Source organism: Hippichthys cyanospilos, chromosome 2, assembly GCF_059441005.1.
Source record: "Hippichthys cyanospilos isolate Australia breed blue-spotted pipefish chromosome 2, RoL_Hcya_1.0, whole genome shotgun sequence".
NCBI classification, from domain to species: Eukaryota; Metazoa; Chordata; class Actinopteri; order Syngnathiformes; family Syngnathidae; genus Hippichthys; species Hippichthys cyanospilos.
Genome location: NC_142370.1, coordinates 27609023 through 27629542, shown reverse-complemented (window position 1 = coordinate 27629542; position 20520 = coordinate 27609023).

The window sequence follows — 20520 nt, the reverse complement described above, 5'->3', positions numbered from 1 at the left end:
AGTTTTTTTTTTTTTTTTTGGGTGGCTCGGTGTGGCAGTGGTTAGCACATCCACCTCACAGTTAAGGGATGCGAGTTCGAATCCAACTGGCTCTGGCCTTCCTGTGTTTAGTTTTCATGTTCTCCCCGAGCTTGTGTGGGTTCTCTCCGGTAACTCCAGCTTCCTCCCACTCTTGGAAAGCATGCATCGCAGGTGTATTGGACCCACTAAATTGTCCTCAGGTGTGATTGGATACGTAAAGGGTTGTTTGACTGTGTGTGCGCTGCAATTAGCTGGCAACCAGTCAAGGTGTCCCCCGCCTGCTTCCCACAGTCAGCTGGGATAGGCACCAGCAAGCCTGCGACCCATGTGAGGATAAGCGGCTATAGAATATGCATACAAATATCTAATATTTAATCAAAATGATGTCCTGGTTATATAAGACTATGCTTATACTGTATCATTATTTTTGCTGTTTCATGTAAGGAGCCCATGACTCTTCCAAGACAGCACATGTAAGAGTGGTCACACATTCTCAGTCAAGAGTCCTACAATTTCAACCCTTTTCTTGATTTCACCTATCCATTTGATCTCTCATATCCATTTTTATTGCATATATAAACATTTTGAAATATTCAGCGCTGTGTATTTTGGACCACTTTAGGAAACATCATTAAGTTTCAGGGTGAAATAATGAAATTTAGGGTATTGTCATTGCTGTTAAAGTCAAAATGGGTCCAATTTTAACTCCAATGCATGAAGCACCTGCTTGAAATGTCTTTGGCAGAAACAAAGACGCGACAAATAAAATGCAAAGTTTTTGTTTATTCTGGTGGAATCTCAAATGCAACAAAGTGAATATTTGCATTGGTTTGAGCTGCATCTGCATAAATTATAGCAAATCTGCATATGTCACAACGTCTCCTGCGTGGGCACCTATGTTGGAGGGCCAGCAGGCTTCCGTTTTGACAGAGGGATTATGGGAAACAGATGACTTACAATTCATATTTGCAGCCCTAAAATTATAAACAGGAGTTTCACGAGTACAGGAGAGCTGTGAAATCATTTGTAAACGTTTGCATTTTCATACGCGCGCAAACACGCACACACACACACACACACACACACACACACACACATGCAAATCATTCAAAATGTCGTGTGGTTGACAAATCGCTGTGTGAGTAAAAACCCACCGTGACGCCCGCTGCAATACAATTGCCAGGAAGGTAAGCATCTGAGGAAGCAGCACATAAACCAGCACCTGTTGGCTATTAACCTTCCTGCCAAGGTAGCCAGGTGGGAGAAAGGCAGAGTTGGGACATCAGAGCTCAGAATGACGTATGAGATGACAGGGGTTGCAGGTCGTACGGTTGTTTCGCAGCCGCGGAGCAACCGGACGAATTTGGTGTCACGTGTCTTCAACACGTCCGATTCCCTGCCAAAGGGCTGCCACCAAACTTATCTCCATGTAAGCGAGGGAACTGGACTCTGAAAAAGGAAGAGTCCTACTCACACAGGTTTCTTGCTGTCCTGTTTGCTAAGGTCAGGTGAGTGCCAAGGTTCAGAGCTCTTTCATAAACGGGAAGCCGCAAGTAGCACAAGGCATCCGACCAGCTCAAGTGGAAAACGACCGTGTTTATGACCGAGTAAGGTTAAAGCTCACCCACCAATTCAAGTTATTTCTTTTGTATATCTTCAGCGCAAAAAAAGTGCATGCTTAAAACACTATCCTGCAATGCCTTCTGTTTTTTTACTTCCTTGGTGGGAAAACGTCCTCTTCCCGCAGCTTCCAAAGGAATCCGAGCGGGATCACATGCACGTCCAAACAGGTGCTGGATGTAGTGCGGATCTGAAGTCCCAGTCGGATTACATGGGAACATTCAGGATTGAGCCGCTCCTCCGACATCAGACCGCCGGGGCAGGACGAGGTGGTAGAGCAGGTGTTGGACATGTGCAGATGTCAGCTCCATCTGGGAAATAAAAAGGGAAAATCTCCCCACACTGACTTCCAACATCTCCTCCGTCACAGTGCCGAGCATTACTGCGGGACGTAGACTTCAGGGATATTTGTCACTGGCTTGACATAATGGCTCTGGATTCTGTCTAGCGGACATCCATATGTCGATGCTGTTAACCTCGTATGGAGCGGAAAAAGCACGTGAGTGCGGTGTTGGGGCTCCTAATTAGCTGGAAGTGGATCTCTTTGAACTATCGGTGTCGCGCAAAAGCAAAACGTGAAACATTTTCGGCCTCATTATAAGTTATCTAAAAGGCAAGCGCTCGTGATAATGAGGGCCATCCAGCGGGATGCGATGTGGTGGGAAGAGTGCGCCTAATTGTGTCAAATGGCTGCGAGTATTTCACGGTGAATTATGAGGGAGGGGGAGGGGCATAGAGCAGACACACACAGGCAATACAGGGTGCAGCAATAGTGTCAGAAGATAAATGAGCATCTATAGCAAATAAGAAGCCGGCATATCTAAAACACCAAAGTGTCTAATTGAGTGAGGTTTCAACATCACAACAAAACTTGAGTCAATGTCACACAGACAAATGTATGTGCCAAATGTTACAGTGTGGATGTTGTTTCAGAATCGTTTTATGAATCTGTCATACGGTGGGCCTTTGCTACTTTGACATTCATTTAGTGCGGCTTTTCTCAAAGTAATTTTTCAATTGTCTCTGTAACTTAACCTTGCAGTTTTACCTGGCTTGTTTGTGAGGTTTCTTGCTATTTTCTTCCTTCTAATGCTGGGCTCAGACCTAACGGGTTTCATTTTCACCTAATGATATTTTTTAGACTAAATGCTTGAAGTGGGCGGTGCGGTGTGAGAGTGGTTAGCACGTCCGCCTCACAGTTCAGAGCACCCAGTTCAATTCCAGCTGCCGGTGGCCTTCCTGTGTGGAGCTTGCTGTTCTGTACGAGCCCGCGTGGGTTCTCCGGGCACTCTGGCTTCTTCCCACACTCCAACAAAATGCATTGAATGTGTATTGGACCCTCCAAATTGCCCTTGGTGTGATTGTGAATGTGAATGGTTGTGAATGGCAAGCCAGTGACCATAGTGAGGGTATGCTGCAATAGAAAATGGATGGATAAATACTGGAAGTCTCGAGGACGGTCTTACTGAGTCTTACTGGCGTCTCTAGTCTCTCCCATCATCGATTGTTTAGTCCCAGCCAGAATGTGATGTCTGACGTTTTTTCTCAGCCTTTTCTGAGATTTGGCCTTAAGATGAAAACATCATTTTAAGTCTTTCAGTATTTGTGATGATGTAACATTGCCAATAAACAATAGATGAGCTCTAAGCTGTACAGTATGAAGGAAACAGATGAGATTCAATGCTAAAATGCTGGGGTTTAAGTGAATGTAACGGGTCTAAAATTGATAGCAAAATTGCTATATGTGCCATGTTAAAAAAAAACAAAAAACTCCTATACCAGTGACTGAGAGTGTCAGCTCAGCAATTAGCTCTTTCCACTCCCAAGCCAGGGTTGGATGGAGCAGTGGCCACGTAGTGGGATGAACGCTGCCAATGGCATCAACAATAATTATATTGGGGGAGGGGGTGACAAAAGAATCTAGTTGTAGTCTTTTAAATTGTGACACCACAAATTTCACAGTCTTTGTAAAGTCTCAGTCTGGACTTGGAACAGTTAAAAAAAAATGGAAATGCACAAAAGCTTGAGTATATAAACCCAGTTGCAGCAAAAAAGCCACACATTGGGAGTTAGAAGAAAACCATTTACTTTATTACAATGGTGAGTGACATAGATATAACGTTTTATTACCGTGTAAAGTAGAATGTAGAAATGATGTTTATTTGAATTCTTGTGAATATGATCCATGGATGTTGCTTAGCTCTGTGTGAGTGCGTGGGGTGGAAGCATGAGCCATGTCCATGTGACCAGAGAAGATGCTGAGAGCAGAAGACAGTGTTGTATTTGCATTCATGAGGAGTGATGTGAAAATAAAATGAAGTGAATGCTGCAGTGTAAACCCTGGCACCATGTCATCCTGTTTGTTGTACGGGTTCCAGGTTTCAGGTCTCTCTCTTGCGTCCCATGAACGGTGTGATGATGTTACCTGTATAGTAGCGTTTCAATCGATTTATCACTATCATCGGGAGAAACTCTGTCCGCTCACGTATGTACCGTATTTTCCGCACTATAAGGCGGACCGGATTTTAAGGCGCACCCTCAATTAACGACATATTTTAAAACCTTTTCCATATATAAAGCGCACCCGATCATAAGGCGCACCCTCAATTAATGACGTTTGAAAACTTTTTCAATCACAGTATAGTAATACTCAAAGTAATAACCATAATAACTCAAATAATAACTCTAAACTCTCAATAGTATAATAGCTCAGTATCAATATGACCAACCTTGTTCAACTCTAAACACACAAAAGAAACAGGTAAAGCTTACTTTATCAGTTCATTCCCCATCTACGAATCCCATTCTCAATATTGATCCGTATATAAGGCACACCTGATTATCAGGCGCACCATCAACTTTTTAAAAAAAAATTTAGGTGCGCCTCAAAGCGGAAAATATGGTAAACGTCATAGTGGCGTGCTGCCTGGGCATTTGAGGCCTCCCTTGGAAACGCAAAGACAATTGCGGACACAGACCTACATATACAGGTGATATATATATATATATATATATATATATATATATATATATATATATATATATATATAGCACTGTAACACTACTTGATTTCAAACTACTTCTGAATTTAACAAAATCATATTATTTGTATAAATTATAGTTTGCTTGATTCTATATAATTTTACAGTTTAATAATTCATACAAGCCTCTTTTTTGGAGTTTAAAGTAAGACTGAGTTTTTGTTTTTTAATTATTGCCCAATACAATATCAGATATGGCTGATGATGAACAATAAATACCGTGTATATAAGGATTGCTCATTTAGGAGTGAGTTTTTCTTTTGAACAGGATACTTATTTAGTTTGTGTGTGTGTTTAACCCTTTTCCAGCATAATTTTTTATCAATTACGACTCTTAGAAAATTAGTTTAATTTATTGCTTTTATTCCAATTGAAATACTGTATATATCATTTCAACTTTGATTTTACATTGCCTGGTACCATGATTACATAGTTTGTTTTGTTTAGATTCAGTGACAATGTTCTGAAGCAATTTAAGGTTTTCATCAGAGCAAAATAAAGATGCCTCATCTGCAAATAATACATTCTTACTTTCTTTTGAAACATTGCAAATGTAAATAGTAAATGGACTTTAATCAAGATAGCACTTTACCTTTTGTACTCAAAGGACTTCAGACTGACTACTGATTTACTAAGCAACAACTGGGGATTCAGTGTCTTCCTCAATGGTGCTAACACATGCTCCCAATGGTCAGAGGACCAAACCCACAACCTCTTGGGAAAAAAATCATTGACATAAATACAATGTTACCACTTTAGGATCAAACAGAGTCTCGAAGGGACCCATGAGTTATCTTCAACTCACTTGAATTTAAAGTGTTCAACTGCAAATACTGATTTATATCATCTGAAAACTTTTTCACTCATTTATGTGCCAAACCTCTCATATCATATTCCTGTAATTTTTCCGACAATGTTTGTGATCCATTGTTTCAAAAGCTGTTTTTAATGCTATAAATACCCTTGGAGTAAATCACTCTTTATACGAGTAGTGATTTCTCCCTCAAGTTTCATTGTGCCATACATATGATCCTTTATTCTCTGAAATTATCCTGACTTTCATTTACAACATTGTGTTTTGCAATAAAAAATCATGTGAACAAACAGTCTTTTCTAAACTTTTTATGAAAGCTGTAACATGTAAATGAGTGTTTCTCTCCAACCTTAAGAACTGGAATAACCTTTGTTGGTTCCTTTTTTTGATGGAACAATACCATTTTTTAAGAAGTGTATCCATATGCTGTACATGTGGAGAAGCATGCTTGGGAAGAAAACTACTGAAAATTGTCATCAATCTGCAAAGTTGATCATAGACAGTTGCGGAACACATATTGTGTTTACAGAACAGGAATTTGGACATTAACTTGAATTGTGACTTCATTTAAAAGTCGCCAATGATGTTCAGGAAGGAGTTAGGGGCTTAGGGTCAACGGTTACTTTTAGCCCAGAAAAAGGTGTCAGAAATAAAGACCTAACAATCAAGGGTTAGATCATTGCCTGTACAGCTAATAAAGCTTCAGTACTACTTTGCTAGTATGGTGTGAGTGTCGAGAAAACCTAGGCACTAAAAATTTTACTGTCTAGCTTAGGTCTGACAAGGGCCTGTGTTTAGCTCCTAAATTCTCGTTCACTTCGCCTTAAGTTCGTACTCCATTTCTGCTTTAATCACCACCATTTCAGCGCTTGTCTGCCGGAACGCTCGACTTGTTTAAATAAATCATCACAATGTGGTTACTTCACCTTCGCATGGCGCCATAGTGAGTGATCTCTGTCCCGCCTCCGTGAAGTTTGACATGTGCACAGTCTTGTGTAAATATTCATTAAGTTCACCTCTTTTTTGTGCTGCTGGAATTAATTTATTTTGGACCAGCTATCAGCCCATGTAACCTGTGTTAAATCTCACTGAGCCATCTTGGCCAAGCCAAACACATTTGGTCATGGCTCTGAAAAACATTACCTCTTGCAGATATATAATACTGCACACCAGTAGGGAATATGGGTCAACAATATTGCGCTGACAAGATGTGGTGTGGTAGCGATGCTCTGGAAATCTCACCGCTGTGCCGCCACCGCCAAAAAGTGACTCTTCATAACCAGCCGCTCAACTATAGGCGGATGGCATCGTGAAGATTAGTGTCTCATCTTAGTGTTTGCTGGTTGCTGTTAGCAACATCGCTGTGTTCAAGAACTGGCTTTTGTCTTTGCAACAATCATATGATTGACACTGGCGGGCTGATTCGGCGCTGGTGAAGGATGAGACCTGAAGCTCCAGTTGGTCGTAGGTTGGTCGTAGCAAAATAGCTTGTGTTCGAGGAAGAGTTGGAAAGTAACAAAAATAAAAATACTTGAAACTTACTGTGTGTGTATATTCTTAGGGAATCTGCATTTTCCTCATTTTTCTTAATCTGCCCACCTGTCCACACCTTTTTACCCTTTGCACATTTGTCAAAACAGGTATTTACAGTTTTTAAAACGTGATGGCATTACATTAAAAAGGCGTAAAATATCTAGATGAAATCAACTGCGGATAAAATATTTCTTTAACGAGATACTGGGTACTGAGAGTACAAGATGAAAAATAAACCACTGACAAGCGACAGGGTAACGTGAACCTGGAAGCATTCTGTAGATTTCAAACTTCAAATCTATTTGCCATTTTTGACTTAATGAAGAGATGTTCTTGAAGATGTTTTGCTAATGTGTTGTCCTGTTCCAATCTGAAAAGCACATTAAGCATTCAAAAAGCCTACCGTACTTTCCGCACTATAGGGTGCACCGAATTATAAAGCGCACCCTCAATTAATCACATATTTTAAAACTTTTTGAATCACAATATAGTAATTCTCAAAATAATAATTATAACTGAAATAACTCTAAACTCTCAATAGCATCATAACAATGTCATTATGACCAACCTTGTTCAACTGTAAACACACAAAAGAAACAGGTAAAGCTTACTTTATCAGTTCATTCCCTATCTACGAATCCCAATCTCAATATTTATCCATATATAAAGTACACCTGATTATAAGGCGCACCATCAGCTTTTAAAAAAAAATAAGGCTTTTAGGTGTACATAGTGTGGAAAATATGGTAATTCGAAAAAGAAAAGGCATAGGTACTTCTACGTAGGTAGAATTACTAATACTACTACTTCTACTTAGGTACTCATCTCACACGGTGTGATTACTTTAGTTGCTTAAGATTTATAGTGCTTCAAAGAACTGAAATTGCAAATGTAGATTTGTAATGCGGCTTCTGTTCTTAGTTGCACTCCAAAATAAGACATCTAAATGGGAATACATGGTGGAGTAATCAGATTTACTGATCTACAATATTGAGTAATTTACTGTCCTGTATTGAGGTCAAAAGTAATTTTAGTAAACCTGATGTCTTTTCTTCACCAATAGAGCTGAAATAAATTTGGGATCTAGATAGATGTGACCTCACTTTTTGGCGGTGGTGGCAGTGATGACGCTTTCAAGCATGCAAAGACGCCCAGTGAGTACACTAATGTTGCAAAGCTGACAGCAATAAAATTGTTGTTGGGAGTCAGAACTGTGGCCTGTTATCCAAAGTATATTCGGACCCCGCTCTGTTGATGAACATACATAACAACTTCTTGCAACATTAAAAGGACTAAATGTCATGTACCTGTGACACTGTCAGAGTATCAGCAAAGGTTTTTGGTCAAATCAAGAAATTTGTTTTCCTTTTCTCAAAGAAGCAGCGAGTAAGTTGGCCACAATAGAAGGACTAGTGAAAAGAAGGTGAGAGTTTCATGCTCCGCGGAACGCTTCTCTAAACAGGGAACAGTAAAGACCTGACCCACTGTCAGCCCTCCCTCTCTTAGGATTTGTGCTTGCCTGCCCTGTCATCTGTGTACAGCCAGCCAGGAACAGACACACCCCAGAACTCACTGCCAGAACTGCCTTTTCTCAGAGGCTTGACGCTGATTCACATGAGCTCAGTGACTGTTTCAGGCCCAGGTGAATTTTGCCAGAGCAGCCTTCCAACAGGAAAGACGGGAACAATGTAGGCGTGGCTTGCTGGGACCAGCAGGAATGTCTGTTAATACCAAATGGGCTAAAATTGAATTCCAGGGGTTAAAACTCAGGTTGAAGCATACCAATAATCATATACTCTAGTGGGGGTACACAGCCACCAGACTGTGGCCCGGAACTAAACCCATGCAGTTTGGAACCTGGCCACGTAAGACAACTGCAACAATCATTTTCTATTGATGATCAAACTCTCTAAGGGGATATTCTGACATTTTGACAAGTTAGAAGATTAACAGTCACACAATATGTGGGGGGAAAAAAATAAAAAATAACCAAACACCTGTTTTTTGAGATGGGATTTGGCCAAATAATGAGAAAGGAAAAAAAAGACAACTACAAGATACAAAAAAAAATGTGTTAAAGCAGTCCAACTTAAAAGGTGTGGATGTATTGTTATTTGTCTCAAATGCACCAAAACCATACTGCAAATATGTCAAAACAATCCTAAGATTCGTCTAAGCAAGCACAAGGGATTTTTGGAAAGACATTAATTTACTTCATTGAAGATCAGCCCAGTGGCATACGGGCAGAGTGTCCACTCCTAGAGTGGGAAGTAAGACCATAAAACTATGAGCCATTATCTCTTTGCTTGACACTTAGCATTGTGTTGGAATTGGGGCGTTAGCTCACCAAATGATTCACGAGTGCAGCACCACTGCTCCTTCGAGAGATGGGTCGAATGTGGAGAAAGACTTTTACCTTACTTGGATGTGTGTGACAAACCAATGGTACTTTAACTTTGAAGAGAAATGAGCATAATGAGCCCACTAACAAAGTAATTAAAAATCGATTTATGCTTGAGACATGTGGAATCTCGTTGGCGCGCGTTTTGCAGCACTTTATACTCGGTGGGGCTTTCCCCCGCAGTCAGTCGATATTCTCCCATACTATAGTTGGCAGTAAAGGGAGTCTACAGCATATAAACAACACTACTCTATAATAGAGGTCGAGAATCCTAGTAAATTAAAACAATGTATTTCTTCCGAAGTTTTTTTTTTTCTCTTCTCACGCCAACATGTAAATTGTGTATTTAGGTCAGAATAATCCTTTTCAGGGGAAACATTAAGGTGTTTGTGCTAGCAAACTTCCATCAGAAATTGTTCGTCTGCTACGTTTTTCGCGTGGTGACGAAATTCCGGAAGGCGCGCGTTGCGGACAACCTGGCCCATGCGGACTCTGAGCAAAGTGGCTTCGTTGCCGAAATTACGTCATTTTGATGAGCCGCGGGGAACTCGTATACGCGTCAAGCATAAACCAAGCTTCAGTGTAATGCTGAGTTGTGTATGAATAAATTCTTTAATCATTGTTATGAGTGAAAATATAGCTTTACCTAAAACAGGTCCATGAAAAACAGGAGCTTGAAGCTTTACTGTAGTTGCTAAGAAGGACTTCTCAGGATTCCATAGCTATGTCTATCACTTTTTTAGACACCCATCAACAACCTACTTGTCATTCAGTGGCGCAATGGGAAACATGCCACCATGACTGATAACAGAATCAAATGTGGCCATGCCTTGGAGACGGCCCTTTCCAGGTTCCCTGAAAGCCTAAACTCACTTATATAATTCACAAACCTTCACGCTGCCATCACCGTGTTGTCCTTGCGAATGGAAGAACGGACCAGTAAACTTATTTTGTTTACTGGCATAAAAAAAGGGTAAAAATGATATAAATATAATTCAATTTGGAACTTTTCTAAGGTCTGAGGAAAAACACCCAATGACTGAAACTTGGCAGGTTTGCATGTTTAAGCTGAGTGGTCACTTCCTGCAACAGACCGGCCTTATCGCTTCCTCGCCGTGATTAGGCTGCTTCCTGGTGGCTGCATCTCAGGTTGAAGTTCATTCACTGTGCTTGTCAGTGATGTCAAAACATAGACGATGGCCATGTCACCACGGTCACTCTGTTTGTCTCTGTTCTCATAAGCCTCCTGAGAAGTTGCAGCCTTCCACTCACAAGCTGTTTTGCTCGTCTTTCTCACTGTTCCCGGTGGAATGTGTCCTGCCGAGTCAAAATGCCATTTATCTCCAGGCTGCACATTGGCCTTGCTGCCAAAGCAACATTTTTTGGAGTTTATCACAAATAGCCAGGGCAAAACATATCTTCTGTCACTGCGTGTAAAACTGTGGATGTCTCTCCTAACAGGTGAATGCATTTTGACAGCCAACTAACAAATTTAGATTGATTGGTCAATTTTCGGAGGATGCCCTTTATACACTTCCTTGTGCACTCAATGTGAGATACACCCTAAACTGCATGAGCCTTCACTCTGTTCAGCTGGATGTCTGGGGATCTGAGTAACAAATCCCCACTTCAACGTGAGCTCCTATCAAGCTGCAGGGCAGAAGCCAGTTGCCACACATATGTACACACACGCATCTTAACCACGTGACATCTGTTGCAACTGTCATTTTCCTCTCTGCGTTTATCAAGAAATGTGCAGTTCTGACAAAGCTGACAGTGGCTGGGCTGTTACTATATCCCGCAGCATAATGGCAGTCAACTTTGCGGGGTCCAAAACTGGTGCCTGCACGCTGCATTGTTCACATTTACAAGTTCAGGGGTCATTTTGGAACTAGAATGGTATGGCTGTCATGTCTCGTGAACACATCTGCCTCACTGGCGGAGGTTGGGAATTCGCATCTGGCCTTCCTGAGTAGAGTTTGCATGTTCTCCCCGTGTCTGCACAGGTTTTCTCCGGACACTGCGATTTCCTGATATATATATATATATATATATATATATATATATATATATATATATATATATATATATATATATATATATATATATAAAAACAAAAAACAAGCAGGATAGATATGTTGGACACTATATTAGGGGTGTCAAAGTGGGAGGGGGGGCAAAATGAAGAAAAAAAATACAAGTGTGTACAAGTATTGGGCCAAACTAATAAATTGTTCACCAAAAAATGAAAAAGAGTGCACATATATTACTATATGGTTAGGCCAAAAGGAAAACACGATGTTTCCTTATTTTTCTGTCAGTAATTTTTAATTTTCAACAGACAAACTTCTTTCATATAAAAATTCCAATAATATGCACATTCATTGAACGAAGTGGTTTTATTCAAGGCATGATCAGTATATGTTCACAAGGAAAGTGGAAAATTAGAGTAGGGCAGAAGAAATAAGACATTTATCAGTCACCCAAGTGAAATAGTTTTAAAACATAATTGTAAAAAAACAAACAAAAAAATAGTGGGTAATTTGGTCATACCTAGGGGGACTTTAACTTTTACTTATTTATTTTAATAAATATAAATATAATATTTATTTATTTTATTCATTTTACAGGGGCACTCAAATACTGTCCGTATAACCTTCCTGACAGAATAATCTTTGCCTTCGCCCACCATGCAAGATTCTGTGCTTTGGTTCCCTCGGTAGACCAGGGGTTGGGGGCTTGACACCTCAATGCAGTTCATGTCCTGTAATTGTGCCATTTCTGGGACGTAACGCTAAAAACGTCACATTCACAGGTGAAAATTGATAACTGGGCAATGTCAGAAGTCATCCAAAGCCAGGGAATGTGCGCTGCTGTTTTAGATTGATGGACACGCTAAGCAACTGTGTTTTTTGCTCAGGCTCATGTTTAAAAAAGAGGGCTTTTGTCTGGGCAAACTGTTTCACAAACTTGAAGCCTGAAGCTTTTGATCAAATCCCACTCTGTAAATGGCCGGGCTGATTCGACCAGCTCTTCTGCCTCGCTTTCCGTTTTGGCTTTTCTGAACAGAGCCTGCCGAGATTTAAGACCTCATTTTAATAATTCCACTTTGTGTAACCTTTGTTTCATTTCCATATTCTTGTTTTTGTCAACATGTTACGTTCCATGAGGCAATCTCAGAAATAAAACTAAAACTAAAAAAAAAAAAACTTCTTGTGCTCTTAAGGGTCCTTAGATGCGATGAGTGAGAGTAGGCATTTTTCTTTGTATGCCCGGCAATTGGCTGCCAACGTTCAGGGTGAAGTGGAGATTCTGAGGATATGACCTACTCCTCAGCATCGAGTCTGAAGATTAACTCAAATACATGTTAACTTTTTGGATTTAACAGCTGAGTGCATCAACCTGTAGAGAGATGCAGCATTGCAAGGGACTGTTTGAGATGAGGGAAATGTCTCACTGCTACTAAGGGAACCTCCCACAAATGTTGATTCTTTTAGTCTAGGTTCACCATACAGCCTGAAGAGGCCCAATTCCGATGTTTTCACCCCTATCTGATCTGTATCTGATTTGTCAATGATGGTATGAATGACACATGTCCATTTTTTTTTTTTTTCAAATAAGACCCAAGTCACTTGAGTATGCAGTACAAAATCCGATACATATCCGATCTTTCAAAATGGGAAATTACATTCATCTGACTTGCAGGTAACATACAAGTGAAAATGTTGCAATTTGCGCTCAAAAAGGCAGAAGCAGCTATAGCAACAACAGCGGACAAGGTGAAGAAGTTTGAAAATATTCTGAGGGAGCGAGCTGCTTGCTCCAAACTTGTCAGGGATACGTTGCTGGTATTTCCGTGAACACGAACGTTAAACGAGCTCGCTTTGTGTGTAAGCATTAAGCCCTGCAGCTTGAAGTATTACTCTGCAAGTGACAAATAAAGTGAAGCCAGCGACATAAAGTCACAGAGACCTTGACGCTTGGCCAGAAGCTGCCATTGAACCCAAATGCTGCTCCAATTGTCAGGTTGAGCGGGAGGCCATTAACCCACTGACCCACCTGCAGCACCACACTTCTGCTGCCTTGCTGCTCTTCTGCAAACGTGTGTCAGCTCTGATTTGCTTGTTCGGATGTCAATGAAGCAGCATATTACATACGTCCATGCATGCACAAAGCATAGCAGTTCTGGTAGAAAACACACTGAGCTCCATATTCATTAAAGGAGCAAATAGCGGCTATTTTACAAAGCGCACACAAATTGTGAAATATGTCACTAAATGAAATGTAAGCAGAACGTGTCTTGGTGTGCTGGTGGTATTTTTTAAAACGTGAGCTAACAGGCACATATTTGGCAGAAAAATTACCAGCGTCTATGCGAACAAGCCTCATTGATGAGTGACATCTCATTCACAGATACTGATGGAAATAACTAAAGGCAGTTTTGGGAAAAAAAGCTGGTGTAAAAGTGGGGCTCTTCAGTGGATCCTCATATTAAATGAAAACAATGCTCTGGGCAGTGTAGGGCAAGTTACTTCGAAACTGTAATGCATTATTTATGATTTATTGATGTTGTTTCAAAAAAATTAGTTGCATTGCAATACTATTGTATTTGAAATGTAATGCATTACACTACTATTGCATTACTTTTATATTACTCTCTTTACCATAACTGGAAATATGGATTTGCCATCCTAAATGGAGCTCATTGAGCTCATAACACATCCAGCGAAAGGCTGGCTTAAGCCTAAAATCTGTACAAATCATTCCATCTGCGTTGTATTGTGAACCTTTGAAGACAAGCTACAAAATCCTTTTTTTTTTTTTTTGTAAGCCCTTTATTACTTAGCTTGACAGCATAGTGATGCATTGTTTCTGCTTTAGTCAAAAACAGTTAGTGTATATCACAATTTCAATATTAATGTTCAAATTCAAATTCAGTCGGCAGATGTTCAGGGACACATATTTAAAAAAATAGATGGTTTTGGTGGGGCTAACGTTAGCAGTTAACATACAGTACACCATTGTTATTCTGTGCTTCATCTTGATGCAGGTGCATACTGACCAGAACAATTTATAGACTTTTATTGATAGCAATTGAAAATTCGTTTTCGCTTATCTTATCACTATTGCTAGTTGCGACAGGGATCTTGCTGACAAGGTTTCCAAATGCTGGTGAATCCACCATGGGAAGCGGCAGCATATCTTTTACGTATGCAATACGCCGCAACAAATGCCTTAAACTTTGTGTGTTTTATTTTCATGTTATTATGGCTTTTTGTCTATATGGTTTGTCGGAGTACTGGTCCTATTTCCCGGACAGCTCTTTAGGTATCGCGCACAAATCACACCTAACTTATTGCCCCGGACATTTCTTCTCCAATCTCGTGGTGTTTTTGTTGTTTTCTTTTTGGGGGAAAAAAAACTTTCAGGCTAAAAATGCATCGCAATGTATTATTTTGCTCTCAACGAGTACAACATTACTATATAACGTAACGAGTACAATATTACTATTCTTTTGTAAAAAGCAAAAAAGTAATACGTTACAGTAATTACCGTACTTTTGTAATGCATTACTCCCAAGACTGGCACTGGGACATTCTAAAACCCTTTATGTAAAAAACAGCTCAAATCAGAAAACAGGTGCAAACTGCTCAGCGTGTCAAAATGTGTTTGCATGTTTGCGCTGGTATGCCATTAGCGCAATTTCTTTTGTGAATAGGTCATTAAGATGGAACAAACTGCCGGTGCAAATGAAGTGCAATTATAGGCGCAATCACTGGCCGCAGTTTTTTTTTTTTTTTTTTTCTTGTGGGTTCACTCCTGTGAGTGTAGATGTAAATATTTGAATATAGGGCTGTTGAACCAATTGTAAGTAAAAAAATAACAAAATGTCATTTGTCTACAGCAACCGAATGCAAGTATACCCTAGATGTAGCTTTGTGCCCTGGGCATAGTCATGCTGGAACAGAAACGGGCTTTTCCAAACCCACATTGTTGAAGAATGTGGTTCGTGTGTGTGTGTGTGTGTGTGTGTGCGTGTTTGTGTAGGTCCGTATATATGAGTGTTATACTGCAGAGGAGCACCAGGTCATAAAGTGTCACTTTAGAGACAACGAAGGCTGGAATGACTTTGGAAGGCAAATTAGAGAGTTGGCTACTGCATGGACTACATGCTTGACTATTTGAACACTGAAAGTTTGTGAGTCTGTGTTTGGCCGCTTCCACTGGGAGCGGCTGACATCTTGTTTGACATATGATGCCAAGTGTGTCAAACTGTGTTTTGGTGCTCTTGCGGGTGTGAAGGCATTAAATCAGTCTACTCACTGACAAATGGGCCAGGGCACAGGTGTACACGTACACAAGCAAACATATGCACCGTTCTTAGAGACATGCACATTGAGGTGGTACTACCAACTACAAAACCCTCACATGTCATGAGATCAAGGCACTGGAATTGCGTGTACGGAAGATTCAGTCTCCTTCTCCACTCCAATTGTGTGATGTGTCTGTCAAAAAGAAAGCCACTCAAAATTTGACTCAAAAAAGATGTGGTGGAAATCCAAGCATTCGTTGGGGCCTGTGCAGTTAATTTACTTTGCTGTTGCACAGATTAATGGCACAGGAACGCTCTTTGGTATAATGGACATTGTGCTGCACGGATCACTTGAGCTGGCAGGTTTGGCTGCCAATTATCCATTTTCTATACTGCTTGGCCTCATGTTTTACTAAATTACTCAAAGAAAACCTAACGTAATATTGTCAGAATAAAAAAGTACCTTCCACAGACCCCCGATGATGAAGGTTTGGCTTGCAGTCTGTCCCTTAAGAAATGACTCAGATGCCAACAAGCAGTCTTTTCCGTCAAACTATTGAATTCATCCTCCTCATCTACAGGTTCCCCACAATTGGATTTCATTTTGGGAAAGAGCATGAAAACATGCCTTTGGAGGGTTTTTTCCTTTTTCAGCTTAAGTCAATCACTTCACGCCACCGATAAGTATTCTGGTGCTTATTATTAATTTTAAAAAAAATCCAAAAGATCTATTCAAATGGATTAAACCATCAGGTCAAAGATGACAATTTTATAAACTAACAAAATAATGTGCATCACTTTATATGTTATAAAATTTTTGAATTTATTGTACGTTGCAAAATGCCTCTGTTGTCATTGTACAGAATGATTTGGGGCAAATTTAGAATTTGAAGATCAAAGAGCTGCTGCAACATATCCCAGCTGTGTTTGGGCACTAGGCGTGGCACTCAAACTGGTTGATAGCCAATTGCAAGGCTCACATAGACAAAAAAAAAAAACATTCACACTCACAAACACACCTAAGGACAATTTAGGGTGTCTAATATACCTACCGTACATGTTTCGGGAATATAGGTGGAAACCTGAGTAGCTAGAAAAGACCCACGCAGGCACAGGGAAAACATGCAAACTCCACACAGGAAGGCCAGAGCTGGAAGTGAACCCACAACGTCCGAAATGTGAGGCGGACGTGCTAACAAGTCTACCAACCGTGCCACCACCGTGCATGACTGTGACCTTTGAGGCTGTAATCTTTGTGAGGAATTTGAGGCTGCACGTAATTTTTCTTACCAACTGGTGCGGCAGCTGATCAAGTTGCAGCATCTTTCCTCCATCGGCCTCTCAAGCCCCACACCCTCACGCTCTGCTTCCTGCTTCTCCGGTTCTCCAATCAATGCCAGCGTGAGCGGCTTTAGTGGCATTTCTGACGTGTGCGTGAGGGCTGAGTTGGGGAGGGGGAAGGAGGGATTCACTAATAGCCAAGCAAGGTACACTAATCTCCCATGGCAACATTTGGTTTACCTTAAGCTGGAGGGACAGCTGTATTAAAAGCAGGAATTATCATAATCAGTCGCAACTGCCTCCTCCCCGCTTCACCTCTCTGCATATAAAACTTCCACATTAGGCTTAAGAGTACAACGGCTTAGCGGCTGCTCGCCCTACATCTGTCTTCCCGCCGCCGCCGCCAATCAGCAAGGTACTACACTGATGGGGGAGGGGTGGTCCGACATTGATAGAGGGCGGCTGATAATTAGAGAGAAGAATGGAGAACATGGTTCAAGTGCAGCTGGGAGGGAACAACTTTATGATGTTGTGGCACCTCTCACTTGCTCACATTGAGTTAGAAAATGCTTCTTGATACACTTACACCTACGATCTTCTTTATGACAAATTGTCAGGCACGTTCCCCTTTCCCACTAATAGTTATGGTTGTACCAGGATGATTACTGTTCCTTACATAATGTTCAAATTCTTTGCAAATGTTTTGCTTTCTCTGAGATTTGTCCGGCTGCTTCAGCGCCAAAGGTTGTAGTCGTTTTCACAATGACCCGGCTTATAGTCTCCGAAACCTCGCCGCTTGGAGACTTTTGTAGGGTTATAATTTTCATTATTTTATTTGTCTTTACACATGGTTCGAGATTTGTTTTCATTTAAAGGTGTTGTATTTAAATAGCATTAAGGACAGGACTTTAGGGAGTTCTTTTTGTTGACAGAATGACCTGTTGTAGGAGATCTTAGAGCACGTTCACCTGCACTGAGAGCACGAGAGGTTGCATTATGCACAGGAACATGCACAAAGACAAGTAGTAGAACATGACATGAAAGTGTGTTCTCGCTGCAGCGCACGCAGCTTCCATCAGCTTTTTTCCTCCTCCCTTCGAGGCCCTCGGCACCATAAATCCGACTGATTACTCCGCAGCCCTTTTGCTTGACTGCACCTTCACAATCAGCTGTGGCCGCCAACAATGAGGCCCTGATGAATCAAACATCCATGGCATTAGTTTCACCTTGCTGCCCCTTTCCCATGCGCCGCCGCCTCTTTGTCAGGCCCCGTTTGATGGGAAGGACTACTGACACTGGCTGCACCTATTGACAGACGGCTCTGTAAAGACAAGAGTCTGCGAGTTGAGCTTTCTCTCACTTGATTTTTTTTTTTTTTTTTTGCCTTTGCTCACAAAGGTAAATGACAAAATCTGGTTGGAAGCCACAGTGTCAGAATCTTTGATTCTAGTCAAGGTGCTTGGAACGTTATGAGGAAATATCAACATATGTTTCAATCATAACAATCATAAAAGTCTTAGAACTGGAGACAGTACCAGTGCCACTTATAGCACATGGTATTTACCAGTATATATCAATATATAGGATTTTTTTTTTTTTCATGATTATCAAAATAATCTTGAAAAAAAATCATCCCTACTGTATATATTGGAAAACATCTGCACCTTTTTTATGTATGTACTGAATCTTGTTTGTCTGGGCCTGGACCTTGAGTGTGTAAAAAAAGTTGATTAATGGATTTTCACACACAACGTTGGGTGATAAGTTGTTTCAGTGTTTTGGAATTTTGACATTTATGTGACCACTACTTTTGTATAGGTGTCAAAAAATGTTTTTTCTAATTCTAGAGGCTGAAAGTAAATAGGGTATCTACCCCAAAAAAATAATAAAACAAAACAAAACATGGACATCATCTTACCTTCTGCTGCTCTTTAAGAGGCGTTTTCTTCATCTTCTCAGCCACACAGCACCATTATACCTCTAACAGCAGATCAAACCAACGATGCGCTGTGAAAGCGTTGGGGGCCACTAACAGCCTGTATGGCGCCCCGCAAGCATGAAGGACGAAATGTGTTTTGCCACTGGAGGCTACTCGTAATGAGACCCAAACACTGTGCGAATTTTTTTCCGAGTCCAAATGCAACTGACGCCCAGTTTCATTCCTCACTGACAGACCTATCCATATGTGGGAAGACGGCAAAACAGACATTATTTAGCTTGACTTTATAACCACATTCACCGGTTTTGATTTTATTACTGGTAGGGAGTTTCGTTAAAATGTCAAAAATGAAGCAGCAGCTCCCTTCCAAATGTGAAATAAAATTTTATGTTAGCAAGGTAAAACTGTCGCCACCACCAAACCTTTAACATCCTCTACAAACAAGTGACAATTTATCACATAAAATGAGAGCAAACCACTATTTAACCTCTATTAATCTTAATTTAACCCTTTCAAAATAGATAAGATTCCTCGAAAAAAGTAGACGCGGCTTAATTAGGTTGTAAAGCACTGTAACACCCCCTTGCATTTTTGAAGGTGTGTGCAAGTAAGGTAAATCTGTGTGCAAAGGTGACGTCAAGTGCCCAATCGTATAGTATTTTCAGTCCCTTGGTTTATTTTCTTTTATTGTATTTATTTATTTTGGAGTTCGAACTCAAATTTGAGTAGCACGTTCAGCTGTTTAATAAATGGGACAAGCAAGCAAAGGCATGATTTAAGCAAGAGCAGGACCTACAGTGAGCCATAAGTATTCCTCCGTGCCACATAAATTAGCCATGTTCCAAATGTGACTCTTTAAGACACACCCCTTAATGGTTTACTTCAAACCCTCGTGAGTCTTCTTTGCATTATTTTTCATTGGTTTGTTGCATTGTTTTTTTTTAATGGTAATATATCTTACTGTATTATAAACCATGAAAGAAAAACTGTATTTTGGGTCAATTTCTTTCTAATGGAAAAATTGAAAATACAAACTTGGTCACTGAATGAATTACATTTGCAAATCAAAGTACCTTGTATTTCTGTATTTTCCTATATTAGGTCAAACTTAAAATGCAAACATTCCATTTTAAGTTTGACCTAATATAGGAAAAGTGTGGTATCTTCTGAATGACTCTACCTCTAAACTTAGAGTGAACACAGACATTCACGCTCATATCAACACACATTTGTAGAGTATCAATAAAAAAAAGCCTCTTTGTTCGGGATGACGGCTCGCTTTTAGTCCCAACATGTGTCCGAGTGAGGCGGTTTAAATCTGCCCACCTGTCCACACACTAATCCATCCTGTCTCATGCTATACAATTAATTAAGAGGCTACGATTAGTAACCTACATCCTTACTAATATTTCCCCTGCTTTTGAAAAAAAAAAAAAAAAAATATTGAAAGATTGGCTCTGAATGAGCAAAACTATCAAAAAATTCTGGCCGTGAGAGGGGAACAACCTTGTCAACGTTTTCAGCGGAATTACTGAGATTTAGAATTATCGAGATTAT